The 21,323-nt window shown below is 35.1% G+C and overlaps 1 long non-coding RNA gene across 1 annotated transcript; it reads left to right on the top strand.

Annotated features, from left to right (window-relative positions):
- Positions 1–14,752: 14,752 nt before the first annotated feature.
- Positions 14,753–18,522, top strand: LOC147654083 (uncharacterized). Its single transcript, XR_015285444.1, has 3 exons — positions 14,753–15,095; positions 17,104–17,174; positions 17,482–18,522. It is a non-coding gene; the product is annotated as an uncharacterized LOC147654083 (long non-coding RNA).
- Positions 18,523–21,323: the final 2,801 nt, after the last annotated feature.

Genomic DNA, 21,323 nt, shown 5'->3' on the forward strand with positions numbered 1-21,323 from the left:
AAACAGCCCTTGAGAAATAAGTAGTTTCTAGGGAAAAAATATAGACAAAAATAATTAACATCTGATTGAATATGTAAAAAATTAAGGGGCAAAATATGAAAAATTACAAGCTTTTTTATATCAATCATTTTGGTTTGGTTTTCTAGCTTCACAACCTAATGCTTGAAACACTATATGTTCCTAACGGATATTTAATGTTTTCTCTTTACGACATTAATATTTAAAGAAGCCTAAAGAGTTTTTGCTTTTAAAATATTCATGACTACTGCTCTTTTATGTGAAACAAATTTCTAAGGAAGGATTCCTAATTCACTTATTAACCAATTCACATGTCTTCTGACTTGCCTAAGCAATTTTTAGTGGTTTTATCCATTAATCTGAGTCAAAGTGCAAATTTGATAATTGCACTGAAGTAACAACTGTTGGGTAGATTTACATTTGGGAGAATGGCAAACTATTTTTTCCAGATTTCTTATTGACTGTAGAATTACATGACTTGGAAAAGCAGGCATATTTTAAGGGGAAAAAACTTATTGCAAAGAGTAAATGTCTATCTGAAACATATTTTCTAAGCTTACTTCTACTCTCCAGAAACTTGTTTTGGTGCCTTTTAATAAAAGATATTAGAACACTATTCTGGAGGGTTTGGCAGTGAAGTACTCCCAAGAAATGTAAAGGTAAAAACTTAAGCATGTAACCATACATCTCTTTTTTACTGATGAGCCTGTTCCAGTGAGACTGTCCCAGGGAGTAGCTGTGTAGCAGAGTTCACAGCTTCATTCACCTCTGCTGTGTGATGGGAAGAGTCCCACCCTCTTGTAACTGAGTACCAGAAGTGGATGGAAACTCAGAGGCTGCCTCATTGCTTCACATGGAGAGCAGGTGACAGCTGCTCTGGTCTGAATTTACCTTGGCAACATGAGCATGACAAACTCATGTCCCATTATTAGCAATATGCTCAGACAGGGCTTCCCTTACTCTTGTTTTCATTTTCAAATGTAGCTTGTGAAATTTACTCTGTTTTTCAGATGAGCATCACAAGAGACTGATGCCAATCTGCAGATTTTCCTCCAGCAATCTATATTTGCGCCCATGGCAGAGTCTGCAGGCAGTTTTTTGGCAGCATCAGATATACTTCTGTGTTTGCCACTTAATTAACTGTTGATGGACCATCTGGGCAGCTTATTCTTTATGCATGTAATTTTTCTTTGATTCACCTTGGTGTCTGTATAAGCAATTCACATTCTTCTTTTAAAACAAAGAAATTAAATTGTTGGGTAAGTATCCTTTATGATCAATGTGTAAGCATATTTTGAAGGCTATATTGTACCAAAAAGCTCTTAGATTATTATAATTAGACATCAAGAGGGGAGGGTGAAATAGGTTAAAATTGATTTTACAATATTTTTATCCCTAAAATACCTAAACAATCATCTTATTTCTCAGGGAGAAATCTGCACTACAATATTCCACTAATGTCTTTAATTTGTTATTATGGGATTTCAGAAGAAGGTGAAAACCCAAAATGTAGTTTTAAAGAAGAAGTAAAAAAATCAGATTGTTTTTCACTATCTAAAAGAGATGTCTGTGAAATATCTCTTTTGTAACAAATATACAACAGAAGTCATCCTAGCCTTATTTTCAAAAACTCTAACCTCTAAATCAGGATCTAATTAATTAGTTCCTGCTTTGAAGATGTTAAAATAAATGCCCTATTTCAGAGGTGATACCTTCAGCTAAAACAAAATTAATTTAACTCCTGTGAGAAAAAAAAAGTCTGAAAAGAATCCAAATAATATTTAAAAAAAGACATATCCGCATTTATCTCATATTTTATCTTGTTCATTTGGGGTTTTATTGTTTGTATGTTTGTTTGTTGTTGTATTTTTTTTTTTTGTTTGCTGGTTTGTTTGGTCCATTTTTTGGTTTTTTTGTTGGTTTAGTTTGGTTTGGTTTTTGTTATTTTTGTTTTTATTGGTTGGTGCTTTATTTGGTTTTGTTTGCTTGTTTGTTTGGTTTATTTGCTTGCCTGTTTCTTCTGGGACTTTTGCTCACTATAGAGCACAGATTATTCAAAAGCCTCAAGACCTGACAGTGTCGTCTCATATCCTCAGGCAGGTTTTTTGGTATTATAAGCAGTCATTTCAAATCCTTTTTTGGAAACCTAAATGGCACTTTTTGCTTAGTACATCTAGGAGTATTTAAAATATATTTTCCATTATAGTAAAAACACACTTCCTGGCTTCAGCACTGTAGTATCTGGAAATAATGAATGGCTTGCACACTTACTGCTGCAATAAAGTAATTTACTGAGTTAATATAGAAAATAATATTTTCATTTTCAAGTGCTAAGAAGCAATTATGTTTCATATACATCATGATAAATAAAGTGGTCAAGAAAAATGGTAGGATAAATATATATATATATATAAATACATGGTTCAAGAGCCATAAACAAGAGTTTAACTTAGGAACAAAAGCTTTAAAGTAAACTTCCTAGATATGATACTTCCTGTGCTATTAAACTTCTGAATAGTATATTTTTAAAGATTCCTTTGCATTAAAATTTTCTTTTTCTGAAGCAGCATCATTGAAAATAGGAAAACAGATGAAAATACATGGAAGATAACAAAAACATCTAAATTATATTTAGGACAAAAGTTTTATTATCATAAACTATTTTTAAATTATTATATTATTTCTGAAATTACTCAAATTCTTGTGGATCTTTCAACTTAGGGTTTCCTAATTCTCCATACAATATTTACTAAGTCCAAAATAAAACTGACAAAGGAGAACATACACTTTCAGAAAATACCTAATTTTGCAGAATCAGCACAGCTTATTTAAAGTATTCTGATGTTCTAATGTCTTTGTGACATTTGCAATATACATTTTAATTGGAATTTGTGTCAATTTTTGATGACTTTCTCCTTTCTTCTTTGATATCTTCAAACTTAATTTGAATGATTTTGCGTATTTGTAGGTTCCAGTGAAGTCAATGGAACTTTCAGTGCTGATCATATTTCCTCAGGGCTCAAAAGCAGTAGGAAATTAAGTGAAATTTAGTTTAATTCTGCAGATAATCTGAGAAGATATCTATATCTTGCTCCAGCACTGTGTTCCAGAAGTGACTGCAAATCCCCTCCTCTGATATAAAGAGTTGCTATTTGAATTAACTCTGGTAGTAAATTAATTTGGAATCAATAAAGAATATTTAGTTTTGTTTCATTTTATTAACCTCATGCCAGTTGTAACATTCTAACTTAAAGTTGTACTTCATTAATAAATAAGTGGCTGAACACAATTTTTGTACTTTGTTCTACTTTCTTGTAATCCCTAGTCTGTTTTAGGTGATGTCACTGTATTTCACTCTCCTATTTTTACCTTAAGAGATCCTACAGTGATTCTGAACCTTTACCAGCAATCAGCACCTTCTTAACTTCACAATGTTACAAAGCCAGACAGATTAATTTCAAAACTCTTCAGCCTAAATAAATTTTGCTGCTTTTCCTTATTATTATTATTTATTATTTTCATTAATACATGGCCTAGAAATGGGCTAAAACAGCTGGCAGATTTTATAACTAGTATCCTTCTGGACAAAATATTCAGCTCACAGCTGGATAAATACATCATGAAAGGGTGAGCAGCTGGTTCAGGGGTCAGGCACAAAGGGTTTCAGTGAATGGGGTGACATCAGACAGGTGACCTGTGACTAGTGGGGCTCCACAGGGCTCCATCCTCAGCCCTGTGCCCTTCAACATCTTCATTAATGGCTTGGACACAGGACTGGAAGATATACTGAGCAAGTTTCCAGGTGACACAAAACTGGAAGGAACTGTTGATGCCCTTGAAGGCTGGAAGAGCCTGCAGAGAGACCTTGATAAATTAGAGAGCTGGGCAATCACAACCCATATGAATTTCAGCAAGGGAAAATGCCGGATTCTGCACCTGGGATGGGCCAACCCTGGATGTTCAGTACAGACTGGGGAATGAGATGCTGGAAAGCAGTGCCATGGAAAGGGACCTGGGGATCCTGGTCAATGGAAAGCTGAACATGAGTCAGCAGTGCCCTGGCAGCCAGGAGGGCCACCCATGTCCTAGGGGACATCAGGTACAACAGTACCAACCAGGCAAGGGAGGCAATTCTCCCACTCTGCTCTGCACTGGGGCAGCCTCATGTCCTGGGAGCAGTTTTGGGTGCCACAACATAATAAAGATATAAAGCTATGACAGAGTGTTCAAATGGGGGCAACAAAGATGGTGAAGGACATTGAGGGGAAGCCGTATGAGGAGTGGCTGAGGTCATTTGTCTGTTCAGCCTGGAGGAGACTGAGGAGAGACCTCATTGCAGTGTGCAATCTCCTCCTGAGGGGAGGAGGAGGGGGAGACACTGATCTCTTCTCTGTGGTGACCAGTGACAGGAGCCATGGGAATAGCCTGAAGCTGCATCAGGGGAGGTTTAGGTTGGATATTAGAAAAAGGTTCTTCATCCAGAGAGAGAGTGGCTGGGCACTGGAATAGGCTCCCCAGGGAAGTTGTCACATCACCAGAGTTCAAGAAGTATTTGGACAAATGCTCTCAGGTATATGGTGTAACTTTTGGGGATGGTGCTGTGCAAAGCCCGGTGTTGAACTCAATGATCCTTGTAGGTCCCTTCCAACCCACCATATTCCATGACTCTGTGATAGCTCACACCTTATCTTATCATACTGGTTGCAACCAAATTAAGAGAAAAAAAGAGAACTTAGTATTTTTAAAGCAGAAGTGGTGGATGAGCCATAAAAATGTTATCATTCATATGTATATTATCATTACCAAACACCATCTGAATCTCTTGAGGATGCAAATTTAGCCCTGGTTTCTGAAATTGGATCTTCACAAACAAATTCTGTGTACAAATCTTTTGGGAATTTCCATGAATTAAGTGCCCCTCTTCAGAGCATTAGTCTATGCCTTCGTAAAGATCAGATTTCAAAATTAAGACAGTTCACTAGGAGCTTTAAGAGGCATGTAAAGCCATTTCATACCCTAGTGGATCATGAAATACCCATATTTATACACTCCCACAACCCAAACACCTCTTGCCCCAGTTGAAGAAGAAACAACAAAGCAAAAATAAGTTTCTTTTGGTTATTTGAATTTTGTGTAATTTTATTGGAATTTGATTGCATTTTATTGGAATACCATGAATACTAGACATGAAGCCACGCCACAGTATTTATATCTAAAAAAGTGAAATTATAATTTCTCATAAAATCAATGTCCTTGGTTCTCATAAACAGTTCTAAAGATGTCTTTTAGCCCCTTTACAGCTGGGACTGAAATCTATTCCCTCTCCCTTATTAACAGTCATTGAAGAGTTCCGTAGCTGTTGAGCAGAATTCTGAAAGCTTATTTCTTGGTCTAGGCACTTATTGTTGTGACAAGAATTTTTTCCTTTAATACCCAGGAGGAGGGAGAAAAAAAGAAGACAATTTCCTGAGAAGCTATTTCACTGGGCACTGCTTTTTTTTTTTACAGTTCTTCCAAGGCTGTGAATGTTAATAGCAATAAACTGATATTGGCAAGTAATTACTCCTTTATGGGTACCATTTGCATTTGATGCATGTTGGTAGACAGGTAATGATTATCCCAGAAACTTCCCTTACAGCTTCATTCATTCTCCTAATCTTTGTTATAAAGCATGACTAAAATTTTATTATATTTTCAATGAAAACATGAATATAGGGAGACAAGTATTTCCACAGTGTGATGTATGTGTGTTTGGTGAAGATGCTTACAGAACAAAAAAGAAATTTCTGGGATGGCTAAACTCTGAAGTAACTCCCTAATGTTAAGTGCACAAATTAGGTAAGAGTAACCAGAACTTCTGGAAGCAATCTTTAAAAGAAAAATCTGCCTTTTCTAGTCTTGTGATACTAATTCATAAATTAAACTTATTTTCATATTTTTCTTTGTTTTTCTTTTAATTAAAAAATTGAAAATACTTATCAACACATTTAAAACCAGATTCAACTGTATCTCTGTGGTGTTTCTCCTTTCATGCAGCCCTTGCTATTTTGTATCAGTCACCTTTAAAGCACGCGATGAAATGTTCAGACTTCTAAAGGAGATTCAGTATCAGTCGCACTTTTTAAAAACTAGACAAGTAACAAGAAATAATACAGAACCATGGTTTTTGTTTTGTTTTGATTGGGGTTTTCCGGCATTGAGCTCTCTAAATATATTTGATGTTAGCCTTACAAAATTACTGGCTGGTTTTCAGATGTTTTATTTTAATGGAAGTTTAACTCAGTGAAAAATAAAAGGTTCAACTCAGCAGAAAATTCTAGTTGAATGAACAAATTCATTTTCCATGCATACCATATTAGCTTACTACAGACTTTATAAACTAAATTCTTCCAAAAATATAAATGAACTAGAGGCTGTGCAATTCAAATTGAGACAAGGATTTAAACATTTGTCACAACGGTAGATTTAAAACATGCATCTAAATAAGGGCATAATTATAGTCTGATGCACAAAAATTATCACAATAATAAAAGAAGTATAAAAATAGGAGTGTATTATGCATTTGTATGATGTATTTGCACAGCAAATGAGAGGAATTTCAGAATGATGCTGCTAAGAGTTATGAGCATCTTTTTACATAATTCATCAATTCTGTTTTTAAACAGGAAGACAAGCACAGCACTGAAGTGTGAGGCTTTACGTGGAAGTTTAAGACATAGTGTAATATTTGATTTCTTAGTTGCCTGTTTTGGTTCTATTGTATGATTATGACAGTCACTCATCAAGTAAAGAAATAAATTTTCCTAGTAAATTGAATTTAATTTGTCTTTTTTTTATTTTAATTAAGACATAATGTGGTACTACAAGGATGTGTTAAACTGTGTGTATTGCCTGCTTCACTTAGAGTCAAATCCCATTACATCTTGGTAGAACCAAATATGATTTAATAAGAAAAGTATCCAGATTGGAACTTTCTGCATAAGGAAAGACCAAGTCAACAGGGCTCAGCAATATGGTCTACTAGCAGTGATAGAAATTAGATGTTTATGTAATAATTTTTCTCAGTCATAAGAATGTTTTATTTTTGGTTTTCTCTTTGATGAATTATAGAAACATGATGACAATAATTTCAGTGTAGCATCCTAATTTTCTCATTTTTACATTAGATTTAGCTCCATGCTTGCCCACAGAAAATATAATTTTTGTTTATTTCCCTTTCCAGAACAAAAACGAAAAACCTACATACACAAAAAGACATGTTAGAACTGAGAGATCCACAACTCAAAACTCATCTATTAGTTGTTATCCATAGAGAAGTAAAACTGGTTTGTTTTTTTCCAAACAAACCATGTACTCTTATTTCCCACTCTCTTCACAATAAATTGTTTAATGCAGTACTTTAGGCTTGCAAAAATTAGGAGCTTTATTTAAGATGCATAGTACTAGGTATCACTGGTGAATTAAGATATATGATTTATGCATCATATCATCAATCTGACTGAATTCTGTTCAAATGGTTTGAACCAATGCTCTTCAAGATCTCCCTGCAGAGCTATATTACTGTGTGAGGAAAAGGCACAATTGCAAGAAAAATAAAAAGAATAATTAGAATAAAATACCTTTTGCACTGTAAATATAAATATTTAAGATCTATTCATATCTTTATTGGGCATTATTTTTCAATGAATAGGGTTCAACTCAAACAAAATTCAGAATTTTCATTTTGCAAACAATATCTATATACCCGTTCCACTTAAACATGACATAAAAAATGTATACAAATTTATCCCGAATCCTAGTATGGACATTTCTTTATACAATATCTTTGGAAAGGAAGAAAAACTCAATTTATGTGGGATTTAAGTTAAAATTTTTGTAAATTTTAAGCAGATTTACTTGACTTCACAGAATATGAAAAGCAGACTATGGAATGACTGATCCATGTCTCAGTCTCTTAGCAATAATTAACAGATTTAGCACAGCACAAAGTTTTTTGATTGCAATGTAGGAGATCACTGAAATTTATTTTTAATACTCTACCATGGAAATCTTTTTCCATCACCTACTTAAACCTGAAAATGTCAAAAATTGTGCCATGTTTTACATCCATCTCTAAATGCTCATGTTTTTCTGACACAGTTTAGAGCATTCAGTCTTGCAATAGCAGAGCTCTCTGATGGTTAACATGTGATCTCACAGGGACACCAAAAAATTAATGTTCTCCTGCTAAAAGCAGTCCAGTTTGGTGGATATTCTGATAGCATATCTAAGAAGTTCAGGTCTTCAGAGAAGACTGCTAAATCTAGTTTCTTTGAACTTACACTGGTAGAAAGACCTAGCACCCTCCTAAACACATCAGAACACTTGGACTGGATATTGCAAGCCGTGAGTAAAGATGTTGCATTATTCTGACTTAATTTAAGGATTGACTCATTTTTCACTCTATAAACTGAGATAATAAGAAGCTTTAATGGCTTACATTCTTAAATCTTGATCTGCTAATCTGTAGATGAGCTGTTGTAAACACCACTTGAAAATTTGCTTTCTCAAAAATACAACTGCAAACAAAGTTGGAAGACAACACAATTTCTTTCTTACAGTTGTTTTCCATAAAAAATCATAATTAAAAAAATTATTTTTTACACAGATTTTTTTTTTTTTTTTAAGTCCTCCACATTTAAAGAACACTTTAATCATCTTTAAGGGGGTTTCCCATCACATATTTGCAGGGTTGATACTTTTCATTCTGGTTTAATGTTGATCATAGACTGAAGTTATCTAAGATTTTGCTAAAAATAGAATTAAAATTCATTGCTAAATAATGAAATCATTACTGGCAGATTATTAATAAAAACCCTGTAATGTTTACAGGCACCTAGAATATTTATAATTTTATATAGGAAGGGATCATGCATATTATATGAGAAGCAAGCAATCAAATATTTAAAATGGATTGAATGATTCAGCATATTAATAATGGATTACATCACAAGGCCTCTCATCACAAGATTTATTTCTCTGCAGATCAGTAGGAAACAGACATTATTGCAATGTAAGAACTGCTGGGTGTTTTCCTGGTCTGGACTTTCAGAATTTAGTAGGAACACTTCCACTGACATCAGACTTTCAGGACAAAGGTTGCATTCTAATTTTTACTATGCTTTGAGGGCAGAAAATGGCTTCATGAACCTGAATATGTTTCAGAAAAGTTGTGGTGGATCTCTTAAAGATAAAAAACCTCACTCTTACCAGGCTCCAAGAAAACAAGAATCTCTCTGAGATATAAGCTTTCATTTTATCTGATGATCAGATTTATTTTTTTAGACAACCTTCTGAGTGACACAGAAAGTTAAGTAATTGCTTCAGATTCAATTTTGTTTCAGAGAAAAAGAAATAATTCATCAACTATATAAATCTTTTAATGGAAACCAATGAGAAATCATAATTTTCTAAGTTTCAAATACCAGAGAAAATCTGAGTGTTCTCCTCAATTAAAAAGCAGACAAAACAAAAAATATTATAGAGCTTCTCCACATCAGTTTCTTTCCAAAAGAAAAAATAATTGTTTCCTCCAATTTAATGTCACAGAAATATTTAAATATTTACTGTAGTAAATTCAAATTTATCCCAAAATTATCCATACGAGAAATTAATTTCTACTCCCTTCTTTTCTCTTCTAATCTTTCCTTACACTAGCAAATTCCCCATACACAAGACAGAGTATTATTTTGTAGATTATTAGGGCAGAAAGGTGAGGAAATGCTAGTGGCACTTAGAAATTTAGTAGTATTTATTAGGGAATATTCAAGTTCTCAGAACCTAATTCAGAGTTACAGAAAATACTTTGAGACTGATAGCTTAAATGTAGGGAAAAAACCTCCGTTATATCAACAGCTTTCATTTGAAATATTATTCAGTTGCTCACATACCCAGCAGGAAATAAAGAAGGAAAAACAGGCTTTCAAAAGCAAGTATTAAAACTAAATGTCTGTAGACTTGCAGCAGATAACAAACAAGCAAAAAATATTAATGACCTTTGCTATAATTTGCTAAACTACAACACAGCTGGAAACACTGAAGGAAGAGCCCATAAACAAACCTTTCACTAAATACAAATTCTGCTTAGCAGGGAAAGAAAAAGGAATTCTCTGAAAACCCATTAAAACTCACAGTATGAAGTGGCATAAAGAATTAAATGGGACAACATAATACAGTAGTCGAAAATCAGCATGTTATATGGGAAATTAATAGAGATGACTTCATCTGAATTTCTTTTATAATGGGAAATTACATTCCAAAAGTAATACCCCAAAAAATTAATTACATAAATATTTTCATCTTACGGTAAAAATCTAACCAAAATACAGGTTTAGTTGGAGGATTTTTTGAGCTCTCATCTAAATTTCACTGAACTGAATCAAATATTTGACTTAACTGGAAGAGTTATTGGACAATATATTCATATTATGACAGTGCCTTAAGAAAATCACAGTTTGCTACGGAAAATATTTGCAGGAAAGGACAAGAAAGTAGGGAATTTAATCCAAAATTGGTGTTGAAATAAGTAAGTTTGTAACTACTTTTATTTTTAATGCTTTAATTTTATTTTGAAATTAAGTTTGTAAATATTTTCCTATGTAATTCTAAATTTTTCAATGTGTGTAGTCGTTTATGTCTAGACAGAACTTCAGGGGAAAAGAATACAAGTACGACAGTAATCTGTTTCTACATTTTCTGTCTCTCAGTGGATTCATAATGTAACAAAAGTTTAAACTTAAATTGTGTTTCTGCTGCTCACCATATGCAGAATACATCTGTGTCCTACCACAGAGACTAGCATAGAGCTAGTCAAGTAAGTTTAAATATCAGAAACATTATTAATTCTGGGATTAATCTGCTGCCTTTATTTGTGAAGCAGGGTAACTCTGCAATGCTATCCATTGTGTCCTAGAGACTTTGGTTAACGCTTTCGGGGCCCACTACTTAGTCCAGACCTGGGCTTCTGCCTAGAGAAGGAACAAAATGCAGCCTGAAAAATGCATTCCAAAGTTTGAAATTAAGGTGTTTCTTCCAGATTTATTCCCAAGACTTCTTGAGCAGAGCTGTTTTTCCGTGCAACATGAGCATAGCAAATTCAGTTCCAGGATACACCAGACAAGCTGCCCAGCACACCTCATTGTCAGTATGCACATTCACAATAGCAATTAGTCCAGGTTACTTGGACATTCAGAAGCTTGCTGTTACTAACCTGAAAACATCTCCAGATATCCTGCAGAAATGCCTAAAAGCATTGTTTGTCTCTTGAGTATTAGATAGCACATTCACTCACCAGCTGAGCTGGTGATAAATAATACTTTAAACATGAAATGCTGAAAAGACAAGATTAAAATAACGAAAGTCGCAAAAGAATTAGTATATAATAGCCAGGGATTTTTCTTGTTTTTGTCACCGATTTTATACTGAACAGAGAGAGAAAGAAGAGTTTTACTAAAATTCTCTCTAAAGCAAAAAATGGTAGATGGATGGATAAATGAAATAAAATTTCCACTTCTGTACCCAGCAACCCTGTTGAGCTATACTGCTAAAAAAAAATGATTGCTTGCAAAAGAAGGCCTCTTCACAAGCATGAGTTTCTCCTGTCAAATGGGGGAATAATTCAAAGGCACATCTGAAAGAGACAGAGGAGGAATATAAATGCTAGATTAAGTAAGGTGTTTAGACACCGAGAGATAACACAGTGCAATGTCTGACTTTTAGTCACTGTCATAGGAGAACATGAGTTACAAGCTTCCTACTCAGGATCTAAGTCACAATGCCAGACCTTCAAAAACAAGCCTAAATATACTTGTTCTGGTTGGTCATAGATTTCTGTCAGGACGTAAATATCAATCCACTGCTATTTACTTCAGACTCGTGACTACTTGTGAGTAACCTTCTTCCACATAATAGCTGTAATTTTGTATAAAGACTGTGACTAGAGTTCATCCTCCAAAACACCATTGCAGGACAATGAATGTTTAAAACGAGTAATAAATGCAATCTTGGATGCAGGCTGGAAATCATAGCACACACATATATGAAAAATGCATTATGAAATAGAAAAATAAAATGTATTTAGGGAAAGATGATGTTTTATCGGTAACTTCATATAAAACTTCAAATGAAACTTCAAAATAAGAACACCTCTCAAGTTAGACACAGCAGAGGAACAGAAGACTTTACCATATCTGTGTGATTTTTGAGGGAGAAATTATGAATCAAACACTTTCTCTCCAGGGAAACAGAAAGCAGAAGCCGCTGGTTCTGGGTGATATAGTAGTTGTGAAATAGTCCCACCATCTCTCTTGCTTCAGCAACATAATAAGATAAAAAAACCCAGCAAGCTCCATTCAGTTCTCACCCTCCACAGAAAATTCCAGGCACCAGACCATGGCCAGACATATTCATCTGCAAGCCTGGACTCTGGAAGAATTTCAACAGTAGAATTAAACAGTAGAATTAAACTTCACCTTTCTTCTAAAATGCCCAAGAGCACTTGTCCTATGTTTTGCCATTTGGTCTCTTTTGCTAGTGGAGGGATTCAATTTATCACACTGGTGTACTTTACATTTCTGATCAGATAGTCTATGGTGTATATACAGTTTCTATATTCTTCACACTGCCCTCCTGAGCCACCTACAAAACAAAGTTTTGTGATGCTGTAACTTCAGAATGAATGCAGTTCCACCACCGTACAGCACCCCTGAAGTTTATGGATAATAATGGACATACCATTAGCATAACTGGGCAGAGAAGAGGCAAAATCCTACGGTATAATTGTCTCATGGCAGCTGAAGAGCTGGCCTTACACTCAGATTTTGAAGAATTCATATTAGTTCTCTTGGTAAAAGGCAGAATTGACCACTGAAGAAATTTTTAGGTTCACTTGGTAGGAATAACAAGTATGAAAGCACATTTGCTCACTACACTACTTGTGTCACTGCAATAGTTTAGACCCCAGACAGAGCTGGGTTGTAAGACCAGAGATGAGCCTTGATCTCCCCATTTCAGAGGGTCTCAGTGGAAACAGTCTGTCACTCACTGGAACAAGACAGCATAAATATTAGGAATACAGTACTGAAGCCTTTCTCTCAAATTTCTGTTTTGCAATATATTCTGCTCCTGTTTACCATCGTTCAATCAATTTCTGTTCCAAGGAAATTTGAATTATTGCTGGCTGAATTATGAATGATAAATTAAGAATACTTGATTCAAATCAGTGAATCATTCTACATGGACAAGTTGTTTCCATATTCTGTGAACAGTGTGGATAGAATAAAATTAATTTAATTCCTCTGAGAGACATCAGAATTGAGAAACAATTTAGTGAAAATTCAGGCAAAATGCGTTTTGTAAATATGCTGTTATAAAATGTGTTTAACTCCGTAATAGAATCCATATATATCTCATTCTGTGTGGCTCATCTGCTTCTTCTCCTCTCAATATGTCAAACTATTTCCATTAGTTCTGCAAAAGACTTCCTTGCTTATTTCATATCAATTTATTATTTTTCCATCATGATTGATTCTTTCTCTTAATTTTATTTCCATTATTTTATAATAATAAATACCTTGCTCCTTCCTCTCCCCTGATATTGGACAAAAGTAAAGGAAAAGTTTATTATTTAGAGCTTGGTGTTTCATTCCTGGTATTTATTAAATTACATTTATTCCCCCATTGAAGAAATTTTACCTTGAAAAGTTATCTTCTTGTTAAGCCAAAAAAAACCCCAAACCAAGAAAACCAACTGAAAGACAAACAAAAATCCTGAAAAATCCCATATTCAATTTTTTCCTATGCTGCTTTTATTCCTTACATTTTAATTCCACTGAAATTGTTATCCTGAAATAGTCTTTCTACATAAATTCTTGTAGACAACCCTTCCTATGCTGTCTTTCAATAGCTACAGGTAACTCACCTACTGTATATTAAGTACCACTCAGTCTACTCAGTTCTTTTTAACTTAGATAAGTCAAATGTGTAGATATATGCTTATGTGTCTGATTTTTTAAATTTATTTTTTAATCCTGAGAGAAACATAACTTTCATTTTGTCTATTTTTTTTAAAAATGGAATCTAGTGAATAGAATATTTAGATTCATTAAGGCTGCTACATGTATCTAACCCCATCCACAGAATTATCATTATAATACATAGAATTTTTGTTATAATTGTCTACTGGTATAAATATTTCTGATAGTTTTTCCCCTTTTCTATCCCCCCAAAGAGACTTTTAAAACCTGGTTCAATTATTCATTTTAGTTTGTCATATTATCAGGGTTCTCCTAAATTTCCTGTTGTAATCACTTCCCACTGTAATCCTGACAAGAAACAAAATTTAAAAGAAATATTTTTATCTTGAAAATCAGATATCATAGTACACAAAGTTCTTGTTACTTGTTTATTTTTAGTTTTAAGAAAGGTAAGGAAACAATTTGCTTTAAATTGCTTTGTTATTTAATAATAAAATGAAGAGGAAAAATTGCTCAAGCCAAATAAGAAGTTAAGTGAAAAATATAAAGGTGGTTTACTAGTAAAATTCTAAAACTGTATCTTGCTTATAAGTCCCTCTCATGAAAAAAAAAAATAATAAGTAAGAGATGACTCTTATAGAGAAACAATAGCACAATTAACACTCCCACCTACCAGTGTTCAAAACAGCCTATTAAATAATTGTTGACCCAAAACTCAGACCATGTAGATGGCGAAGGAGATGAAATGGTACTTGGCTATATATCCAAACATTAATTCCTCAGAAATATATTTCTGAGGAGGAATAGTTTTATTTTTATGTGAGGTTTTCTAGGCTTTTGAACCTGCACATTTGAAATGGTATTATTTTCTAGAAGTGTATCTAAGCTAAACTCGTCTCATTCTGTGGTCAAACGAGGGGAAAGCCTGAGTATTACTTGCTGTATATTGTGATATTCCAGTTTAATGCAGTACTTGAGTCTGAGTCAAAGGCTTTGCAAGCTAATAAGAACTCATGGAAGAGGAAAAATTAAACAGGGAGCTCATGAAGCACCTTGACTGAAGTAGTATGTATTTTTCTCCTGTGGATAACAAAGGAAAAAAAAATGATTTTAGCAATATTACTGTTGCTAATGGTAATGCATACACTTCTGTGGGATTCAGCAGAAGTGTACTCACTTGCATCAGCTAATCAGAACTTAAATTTCTTCCATTGCCACAAGCTTTGTACTTTGGACTAGACCTGTTTGATTTGTGAATTTCTTGTTCTGAAGCATAAGTATTTAGCTTCAAAAGTGAATTTGTAGAGAGGGACTGGGGGCATAACTTTTTCCTTTCAGCCCTTCTATTTGAAATCATGGGGATAAATATTTTAGACCTAGAAAGAAATGAATGGTCAGCAAATATTGTCAAAGACACAATGAAGAGGTTAAGAGGTTGCCTTTTTTAAAATATTTTGGTGGGGAAGGGAAGGTTCTTATTATTTATTTATTTATTTAATTTTAATATATGGATTATTGTTTCCAATCCTGAGAGAAAACAGTCTGACTTTGATGGAATTTATATACACTGCTGTACATGTCAGTATACAACTTGATAATACTCTCTTTTACAAGGTGTAATTTTGAGTGCATACATAATGTTTTATTTTAAAGATGTTTTTCAGTGTTTCCCTTTGACTCTCTGTTTTCCAATGTGGCGCTGGTTTCGGGTGGGGTAAAGCTGATTTTCTTCACAGTGGCTGGTGTGGGGCTGTGTTTTTGATTTGTGCTGAACACAGGGGTGATGATACAGAGATGTTTTTGTTATTGCTGAGCAGGGCTTACACTGAGCCAAGGCCTTTTCTGCTCCTCGTACTGCCACGTTGGTGAGGAAACTGGGGGTACATGGGAGGCTGGGAGGAGACACAGCCAGGACAGGTGACCCAAAATTACCAAAGGGATATTCCAGACCGTGTGACATCGTGCTCAGTGTATAAAGTGTGGGGGAGAAGAAGGAGGAAGGGGGGGGACATTTCTAGTGATGGTGTTTGTCTTCCCAAGTCACCATTACATGTGATGGGACCCTGCTCTCTGAACACCTGCCTGCCCATGGGAAACAGAGAATTAATTTCTCATTTTGTTTTGCTTGTATGTGGCGTTTTTGCTTTCCCCATTAAACAGTCTTCATCTCATCCCCAGGGTTTTCCATCTTTTACACCTCTGATTGTCTCCCTGATCCTGCTGGTGGGAGGGTGGGTGGCTTTTTAGGGCTTGGTTGCTGACTGGGGCTAAACAACAACTTAGAAAAGCTGTAGAGGCTAAATCAAATGAACTGACTGATTTAATGTACCTGTCTACAGGTACACGGGGCAGATAAGTAATGATGATATGGGCACAGAATATCCATTACTGAGAAGTGAAGGTTTGTCAGGTAGAGCCATTAAAGGGAGATGAAAAGGGCATTAAAAATTAGGCTTTGGCCCAGGAATGTGGCTTTGAAATGCAGAACACCCACATTTTATTTCTTTGTCTCTGGTGATAACCTGCTCCAGATGCCATGCAGCAAGTGTCTGGAAGTGGCTGTCATTCACAAGAATTGCTGCAGTTATTTGCTTCAGCTCAGGAGATTAACATCTTCCTCTCCTACAAACCTCTTTTGGAAGCCTCTTAATGGAAATAAGGGTGGCAAAGGCTAATCCTAAAACTAGGTTTAAGCTCAGCTCACTTTACCTGTTTTTGGTATATCTCCATCTCTTCCATATGGAGGATATTCTGGTTATCTGAACCTGTCTCATTGAAAAGAGAGAAAGGTATAATTAAAATTGTCTTCTGGAAATCCCTTTGAGCTCTTGGACTAAATTATGATCAATTGTTAAAATGAAGAATACCTGAACCAGTAGAAAAAGCAAAGGTTGATTAAAAACAACAAAAAAAGAGGTTAAAAATATTAACTATGCCAAACTTTGAGTGGGATCTGTCAGGAATCAGAAAGTATTTGCACAAGTGCAAACAGTTATAGGTCTGTTGGGAAATATGGGGATAAGAAATACTCAGTGACAGAGGTCACTGAACAGTCATAATCTTTATTAAACAGAGCAACTCAAGCTGGAGATTTTTAGCCAGAGTTCTTTGTATGATCTGTTGTGCCTGAACTCTCCTGTGCAGGTAAGAGTGCTGTTTTCCAGCAAGTGCTCACTTAAGAGCTGTTCTCATTTGTGTGAAGAACTGAGAAATTTTGAGTGTTTTTGTGCCTGAGCCTATCTCCTATGCCTTTCTCCTCAGAACACTTCTGTTCACATTAATATTTCACCTTGCTTTAGAGGACTAAGAAAGGAAATTTCCTGGCAGGTTTGCTTGGAAAGGTCTGGCACAACATAAGAAGAAATTTATTATTTTTTAATTTCTTATTACAAGTGAAGGAAATCAGTGGAAATTGTTGCTTCAACTTTTATTGTCTCTTTTCTTCTTATAGGCATGATCTCCTTCAGGCTTCTGCAAGTTTTGGGTGACAAAAAAATGGTTACATTTAAGATTTAATAAAATTTGTGCTAAAATTTAATCAAAAGAAGATTAGGAGAAAGCATCTAATCAAGGTCTTCAACTACCTTAATTAGTGGTCATAGAGGAGTCAAGGCCATACTCTTTTTAGGGCACACTGTAAGGAGGAAAGACACAGGACACAAGCTGCAGCAAAGGAATTTCCTTTTAAGTGTGTGGAAAAAAACTTCACATTGGTCAAGCAATGGAATAAGTTGAATGCAGCTTGATGAGGAAGGCTGTCTCTTTGAGGAAATTGAATATTTTCCTTGATAAGACCCTGAGTAACATCACTAAACTCTAAATAATATGCTTTCCTTTCAGCCAACACTACACTAGTGATGTCCAGAGGGCCCTAGCAACCTAGACTATTCTCTAATTCTGAAACAAACAAATTGCATCCATTGAACAGAACTGTTGAACTTTTCAATAAGAATAACTGATAGACAAATGTGATTCGATATTTGCTATTATAAAACTGCAAAAGGAGATGAAAGGACATACTTGAAAATGAGAACATGAAAAACCTAAGGCAAGGTCTGTTACACTGAAAATAAAAACAAACTACACTGTTTTAAATTTAATTTTATCAGTTTTCTTTTTTACTCTCAGTCTCCTTGGATAATAGTATTCTGTAATTATCTTCACCAGTTTATCTGTCCCAGTTGTTCAGTTTGTGTTAGAATGTACTTTTAAACCTTAAGAAATTTGCTCATAAAAAAAATCTTCCTTGGGAGATTGATTATTGCTGTACACATAACCTGCCTGTATTATTGAATGAACTTCCTATGTTCTTATATATCTTCCAAAACCAACACTGTGTTTAAGACTTTTTTTCTTTTTTTTGCCTTACTGCTCAGAAGGGTGTTGGTCTAGCAAATGGCCATTACAGTGTAGTAGTATCAGATGTTTTCTGCAGACTGCTGCCTCCATCAGACATGTGTTTCAAATAAAAGTTGCCATAGGTCCCACACCATACCTATTTTCTTTTACTTAATTCTGTTGTAATAGTTATTCTACCCAAATTTTATCTCCCAGCAATAAATGTAAAACTTAATTTAAGCTATACCAATTAGATCTGGGTTTGTGATTTTATCTCCTAGTTATACATTTAATAGTTGATTTAAGCTTCACAAATTGCTTTAGATCCTGGAGAAGGAGGGGGTGTGATCCTGATAAATCATACCAAGTTTCAGATGAAGTGCAAATGTGCTTGGTTAGGAGCTGCTGTTACTCAGGTTCCCTATGGTTTTCTTTACACTAGTAATTGAGCAAATTATGGGTCCAGTCCCATAAACCCTCAGCAGATGGAACTTCTGTTTCCAATAGAAGCTCTGGTTGTGAGGGGCTCTCTTCTAATCCTGGGGCCAGGCAAAACTGAGAGTTTGGAAGAGGAGAGGGCAGCACACAGCAGCTCTGTCCCAGGAGCAGGCTGAAGAGGATGACCTATCTTTCACAGCTTTCTTTTTTTGCCCCTTTTCTCCTTGCATTGGCAAGGGAGAAGAAGAGAGTGGATAATTTTACTTCTCCTTACTCTCCTCATTCTGCCATTTGTTTTGATACCCCAGCTAATATGTGAATAACCTAGACTTGATCTTACCTCTGCTGGCTTCTGTGCCATGGGATTAGTAGCATTCCCACTTCTGACTGAAATCACAACAAGGAAATTCCAGGAATTTGAAGGAAAGCACCTCTTAACAGAACTGAGTGCCATGCTGAAACAGCTCTGAAGAAATCCACTTTGGAAATGAATGCCTAGTAGGAAGGACAAGCAGGATGGTACCTCACGTTGTCTGCATAATTTTCTCTGCTCATGCTACCTTATCATCTGCTGACAAACCTCTTCCTTACACCACGGAAACAAGCTCAGGTACATGGGATACCTTTCGAGACTAGCTGATAGCTTATCCCTTCCTTCACATACATTTTTGGTAGTAAGATATCATTCCACAAGGGAATAAACTTAAACACACATAGTACAGAGGATTCCAGCCATTCTCAGCTATACCAGTTTGGGATTATTGTTATACAGAGGAGTCCTAATAATGTAATTTTAATAGAGATGCTGAAAGTGCATGCAAAAAGGAACTTGTCACCCAGCTACCAAAATAGGATTAAAGGGTTTTAAGATGCTGGTCCTATTAAGTTGTCATCTCAGATAATTTCACAGTTCAGAGTGAGAGGAAGAACTTGTGTTCTGAGAATGCAACAGCTCACAGGTACCAGTCATCTACTAAGTGGGCAGGTGTAGGGAAAAGAAAGACTTTTTGCAGGAAGTGTTCTAAAATGGAAGCAAACAAACCTCACCTGAAGGAAAACTCTGCTGAGAAAGCTTTCCCAGAACTGGTTCTGTAATGTCTAAGGACTTATTTAAGGAGGTAATAGGAAAAGATCCTGGACAACTAGATGACAAACACAAGTTTCTATTTAAAAATAAATGGTGTTTGGAAAGAAAGTCTCATAAAAACCCCAATATATAGATACAGAGCCAATTCAGAAAAAAAGATTTATAAGAGTATAAAAATTACCAGACATTCTCTCTGCTCAGCTTTTATCTCAAACTGAAAATCAAACAACCTAATATGCCCCGCCCTCAAAATAAAACTCAAAAAGAAGATTCTACAGCCAAATGCAATCAAAAAAACTGCAAGCTGCATTCTTACTCATAATCTTTAACCTGCATGCTCATTTGTGAATGCATATGGCATTTCCCTATTTTTGTATTTCTCCCTTGAAGTTATGCTAGTTAAGATGGCCTCAATTTACATAAAGCAACCCATAGAGCATAGTCCTATAGCACACACTGATCTTCAAATTTAATGATACTGTGTGAGGTAGAGATGGCTGCTCTCATATGCTGCAGATGTCTACAAATGTTGGCAACCACCATTTCATAGATAACTCATGGCTGGTTGCTTCCTTGTGAAACTTGCAGATGTCGATGAATTTTCTTCAGTGAAATTTATATTTTATAGTATAGTTTCATTGAATGACATATATCTTTAAAATAATGCATGGTTGTAACAACCTGTTAATAATATATATCAAGAAATTACACAGTTGGATAAAAACCTCTTCAGCACATGCTATCATCTGCTTTCCCCTTCTTCCTACATTGTATCCATGATACTTAGAAGCACTGCATATATTATCATCTTTATCAACCCTTACAAAGTTACTATTCCTCTGGACTTTTTTTTTTTTTTTTCTCTGAGGCAGTATGACATTGCAAAAATGACCCGCTCTGCAGAAACTTCTTGCAAGTTCTAGTGCCAAATATGTGAACAAAAATGACAGTGTGAGCAAAGATCTGCAGAACATGGTACACATTCAGATTAGGCAGTTACTTCTGAAACTATTTATCCTTTCTGTCTATAGTTTGCATATGACTGCAAATAAATAGAACAGAATTTGCAAGAGTGGTTATGCTAATGTATTTATTTTGCTTTGAAAATATTTCCCCTCAACTTTTCTGGTAAAATGTAGAAGATAGTGGGAGAAGAATCAGTTTTGTCTATTTTGAGATGTGAAGTTTTGTCTCATGACACAAATAAATGCTAAAACAGATGGCTAATTTGTCACAGGGGTGTACATATTTTTGTATAGACACACACACTCCCCTCAAGCACACAAGATTACTAACAAAGTATTTATAATTTTAAATATTAAACCTGTGAATTCCAAGAAAGCTTAGACTTATTGCAGTAATCAAATCCCCTTAGTTCCTTTTTATTTTGGAAGAGCATGGGATGAAAACACAGGACAGAGAATTGCTGT

This window comes from Cyanistes caeruleus, chromosome 3 (genome assembly GCF_971803275.1).
Source record: "Cyanistes caeruleus chromosome 3, bCyaCae1.hap1.1, whole genome shotgun sequence".
Classification (NCBI taxonomy): Eukaryota; Metazoa; Chordata; class Aves; order Passeriformes; family Paridae; genus Cyanistes; species Cyanistes caeruleus.